General features: G+C 44.4%; 1 long non-coding RNA gene across 1 annotated transcript; it reads right to left on the bottom strand.

Annotated features, from left to right (window-relative positions):
* Positions 1-505: 505 nt before the first annotated feature.
* On the bottom strand, positions 506-3,003 carry LOC119319620. The gene is made up of 5 exons (XR_005154540.1): positions 2,910-3,003; positions 2,700-2,807; positions 1,358-1,515; positions 926-995; positions 506-785 (listed from the first exon to the last, which is right to left on the bottom strand). It is a non-coding gene; the product is annotated as an uncharacterized LOC119319620 (long non-coding RNA).
* Positions 3,004-5,163: the final 2,160 nt, after the last annotated feature.

The following is a 5,163-nucleotide window of genomic DNA, read 5'->3' as shown; positions in this document are numbered from 1 at the left end:
AAATACACAAAATCGGGTTAGCTGGCACAATGAAGGAATATGGTACAAAGTCGCATTGGACTTGGAGACGACGTCGACAAGACTCGTAATTGCTGTTAGGATTGCAACCTTGAATGACGGCAGAGACATTGCTGCGAAGGCAACATATCTGGATATGTCACACATACCAAGAAAAAGGGCTATGCCACAATGCAGCTATTTTGAGAAACCAAATCAGACAATTAAGGAATATGCTACAGATACAGATGAATAATATGAACGAGAAAGATTGAGCGAAGAAATGTACTCCACGTGTTGGTTAACCCAGAAATATAGTAGATAATTATTTTCTTATATTCAGACCACGCATCAAGTCATCAACGCATCGTATTTTTTTGAAACGAAATGGCAGGAGCTCTGTCTACGCATTAAAGACTAGGAATGTGACACATCGTATTAGCTTTCTAATTCATTCTGGGTACTCCAAAATTTAAATAATCTTAGAACTTATCAATGAATCTACATGGAAACTAGATGTTCGAAGTTCATATTTTCAACCTTCATAACAACAATAGTGTGTTTCGAATGCTATACGACAGTGTTGGTCTACAGGGAATAATATTTCTAGATGATTCAGAAACAAATAAATAGTTTCCCCTTCTAGTTTAACCAAGATGCAATGTGGTCTCACCAATCGCTCCCCGTATTCTGGAGTGGAGAATACCCTGATGAATTTCTGCCCAAACTTCATTACTCGCCCCTCCTCCACGTCCCCTTTCACCCTCACAGCCATGTCCGTAAGGTTCCTGCAGAATTGGGCGTTAAGAGTCAAGCAGTGGCCAGAAAAAATCGGTGGTGGGAGACAGAAAAAGTGGATGAGGACGCGGCCTGATGTCAGGCGCAAGCCGAGTCAGGAAGCGGTGTCCCTGGCGACTGGCGGACAAACCTGGTTTTGTGTGCGGGAATTCCTGCCAGCGGTACAAACTTTGAGGACATGTGGTTTGAGGAATGAGAATCTGTGACACGAAAAGTAAATTTGGAGGGAAATCATACGAATCCATAGGATTTTTAATACACATACTACGTACAACAGTAATGGACAAATTTTTTGCTGCACCTAGGTAGCGCTTAGAGATTGGTGTTTTCTACACCAATTAATACCATGTATGGAGGAGGCCTCTTAAATTATGACCATGCATGGCAACCAATCAAGAATATAAGTAATGTAATGTACTACAACTGAAAGAATGGGGAAAGTTATTTATGCAACATCATATTGCCGGCTTGTCGCTAACAATTTAAATAAAGGCATTGTACATAAACTCAATTCTGAACAGGTCCAAATAGATACCAATTTTAATTTAAAGGAGGTTTTTACCTTTAGTACTTTTAAGGTTTCTTGGCGCTGACTTGTAAGCTCCAGGGCCATCTGCATCAATTTCTCTAATCCGCTTCCTTGAGGTTCTATTTCCAAGACACTAATTTTTCTGACGAGTCAGCTGCATTCACGTTCCTCTTTTGACTTGTTGCTGACACCTTACAAGTGCGAACAAAAGCTTCAGGCTTTTTTCTCTTATCCTTAACAAGTACCAAATAATACCCATCTATAGACCATTATATTTTGGGGAATTGGTTCAGCAGATCATTAGTACAGTCCACTTAACACCAAAGTTCCGAAGCCGTCCCTCTACTTTGGTATCGGTCAAGAGATCAAAGAGGCAATGATAAGAAAAGAGCCAAACTCTTTTTAATTCCATGAAAACCCCTGATTTACTTCAGGAAATCATTGAGATTATCTGGATACCATATCACATGCATCCCATTGGCGGGCTGCTCTTCTGGTAGGTTAATTAGTAACCCTAGCTATTCAAGTTACAGTAACTATACCCATGTCCATGTGTGCTCATTATTATGAATGAAATATAAGGAGCATTCTACCTTGTAATAAAGGGTGCCTGAGTTTGGAATGAACAAAAGAGAACATGTAATAAACAGTTTTATCATCATTTTTATCTTATTAGTGAATAGAAGCACGCATCCGTCAATGTTACAAGCATACTAAGTCAAAAATGAAAGCAAAGATATAATCTATATATATTCACAGAAAACATCAAGTGTACAACTGTTATAATCTATATATATTCACACTAAACCACTTTTTGTTGTGCTATCTAAATTTTGGCATGACGGCCCAAGGACTTGAGGAAGCTTAAAAACACAGCTATTGGTTGCATTTTCGGCAACAATCCCCACTGGTAGAACTAATGGTTGATCCTCCTGTCGATGCAGCATATCTGCGTGCCGCCGTGCATTGCACAGGCTGTACTAGCTGACTGTAATCCGGTATGTGAGGAGTAAAACTTGCGCCCGTAAAAAAAAAAATACTAGCACAGCATTCCACGGGCCAAAGCACTTGCCGGCACAAGTCCTGATCTGCGCAATTAGTGTTGCTCTGTGGCATCCAATCTAATCTTCTATTAGAGAGTGATAGCTTCAGACATACATCGATCTCATATGAAAATCGATCGATAACTTTCTGACATACACCAAGTTGCTATCCCGAGGTCGGCAACTCAAGCCAATAGCAGAAACTACTGTTGATACGGACCAGACTGGATAGATATAACTCAATCCCAAGGCCACCTCTTTCTCAAGAAAAATATCAATCAAACACGGCTGAAAATCCTGCAGAATTTAACAAAAGATTGAGCAATCCTCACCCGTCGCTCCCCGGATTCCGGTGCAAAGGTCACCCGTCGCTCCTCCTTCCCCCTCCCCTTCCCCTTCCCCTTCTTCATGCCTGCCATGACCGTGAGATCCCTGCAAAACTGCGGCAGTGGAGAGTCAAGTAGCGGCCAGAGAAATCAAGCGGCGGCGTCACCGGTGACGGGCGGCAAACCTGGTGTTGTGCGCGAGAGGGGGGGACTTACGGGGAGCTTCCTCCTTCCTCTCGGCGGAGCACGGGCGAACTCCTTTGGTCCAGGCCGTCGCCGCAGATCGATCAGATCTTGGTCGGGCTCCGGCAGTTACTGGTTCGGGGACAATGAGCTGTGGTTGGTGGGAGAAATCAAGAGTTCAAAAGAAGACGAGTGGGAAAAAAAAACTAGATTTTTTTAGGGGTAAAAAAAAATCTAGAGTTCAAAAAAAAATCTACTAGTGTTGCAATCAGATACTGCATAGCGCAGTCCGTCTCCAACAGCACACGGTCCAGCGACACACTGTGAGCCTGTCTCTCAGGCCACAATATAGTGCCTGAGCTTCTGATGCCTCTGCATCTTTGCAACCCTGAATGTGAAAGCCTACGGAGAAAATCACGACACATATATTGTCTCTCCAATGGTGCCCACTGCAGGCAATCCCGAGGAAGGTACGAAGGACGCGTCAGCATTGATTTTAACATGATTCTTGGGAGGTTTTGTCCAACCCATCAACGGAGCTTGCAGATTTGATTCATACATCTTTTGTTTGCCTTTGACATTGTTTTCAGCTTCGGGTCTCTTGCACATTTAATTCTTACATCTCTTGGAGTCTTTCACCTTCGGGTGTATTCTCGGTGAGCTCGGCGTACCACGCGCTATGCCGTAGGCCCATCATTCCGTGGACGGCTCCTTTGCGGAAGGCCCCGTGCCCGTGAAAGTCAAGATCTTTGTGTGGCAATTGCCGCAGGACCGCCTCCCCTCTGGGACGGAGGTCCTTAAGCGGCACGGGCTGGGTAATGGCTTGTGCCCCCTTTGTGATGTCCCGGAGACCGGGTCCCACATTATATTCTCGTGCACTGCAGCGCGTGCCCTCTGAAGCTTTGTTTGCGAGGCTCTCGGGCCGGATTGGGAGGCCCTTGACCTTGTGGAGTTGCTAGAAGCCACAGCTAACCAGATCGGGCGGCATCGCCGTCTATTCTCGCTTATATTTGTGGTGATGTCGTGGACTCTGTGGATAATGCGTAATAAAAGGGTGATCGAGAGGGTTTTCCCGTTCCAGCGGCATCCCTCTGACTCTGTTCCTCTAATTCCCTGCTTTCTTACACCACTAGCACCCGTTATCTAGATATCGGGACCGTGATCCACTACTAGGGAAAAGCATATAGGCAGATGCTTAATAGTAGCGCGGGGTAGGGATCCCACGCTACTATTAAATAGTAATAGCGCGAGGACAAGACCAGCGGTACTGGTACCGCGTAGTAGCAGCACGGGTCTAGCTACCCAGCACTACTACTAAGTGGTCCCCACCGTGCGCCCTGGGGCTGGCTAGAGTAGAAGCGCGGGGTTTGAAACCCGCTGCAACTAATACCATAGCAGTAGCACGGCCCTGCACCCCGCGCTGCTACTATGGATACACGGGCCCAACTCCCAGCCCCGCCTAGAAACAACGTGGGGGTAAGCACCCGACGCTACAGCTAGTAGGGTTAGCAGTAACGCTGGCCACATGCCCCGCTCTACTGCCAAGGCACTCTTATCATCTCCCTACTGCCCGTCCCTCACTCTTCCTCTCCTCACCGTCTCTTCCTCCTCCTCCCGTCGTCGCCGCCGCTCCTCCTCCTGTCGTTGCCGCGGCTCCCCTCTCGTCTTTGCCGCCGTCGTGGACCTTGGTAAGCCTCCTCCCTCCTCCCGCCGCCCTCCTCCCGCCTCCTTGGGACAATATTCATGAGCACTTTTACTACATAAATAGAAAATATATATTAGCAAATATATAATAATGCAATGGACAATATTCTTTCATATGTCACATAAAAAAAACTTGTAATAGAATAGAAAATTTTCAGTAAAAAATTAGTAAAGTATAGAAAATTTTCAGTAAAAAAATTAGTAATAGAATAGACAATTTCAGGCATCGAATAGGTTTTTTGAATACAAAATGTTTTATGTATCGAATAAATATAAAAATGTTGTAGGTATTTACATTCACCAAATACGTTAAATATTTTAGGTATTGAATAAAATATATCAATGTTGTTGCAAATTATATTGTAAATTATTTTTATGTCAATATCACTTTGTCATCAAAGAATGCTATATGAGATTTAGTGATCCAAAATTTTTACTTGGTGTAATATGCTGGCTTTCTGGTGTCGTGTCTTCCTGGAGTGATCGTCGTCGGAGCTGTTGATCCTTGGTCATCACTCCATTGTTCAACTACTTCATTTATCCGGGATTACAATCAGATATGATAACATGGCTCAAGACTAAG

Source organism: Triticum dicoccoides, chromosome 6A (assembly GCF_002162155.2).
Source record: "Triticum dicoccoides isolate Atlit2015 ecotype Zavitan chromosome 6A, WEW_v2.0, whole genome shotgun sequence".
In the NCBI taxonomy this organism is placed as follows: Eukaryota; Viridiplantae; Streptophyta; class Magnoliopsida; order Poales; family Poaceae; genus Triticum; species Triticum dicoccoides.
Note: the sequence above shows the minus strand (reverse complement) of the source record. Positions and strands in the feature narration are given on the sequence as shown.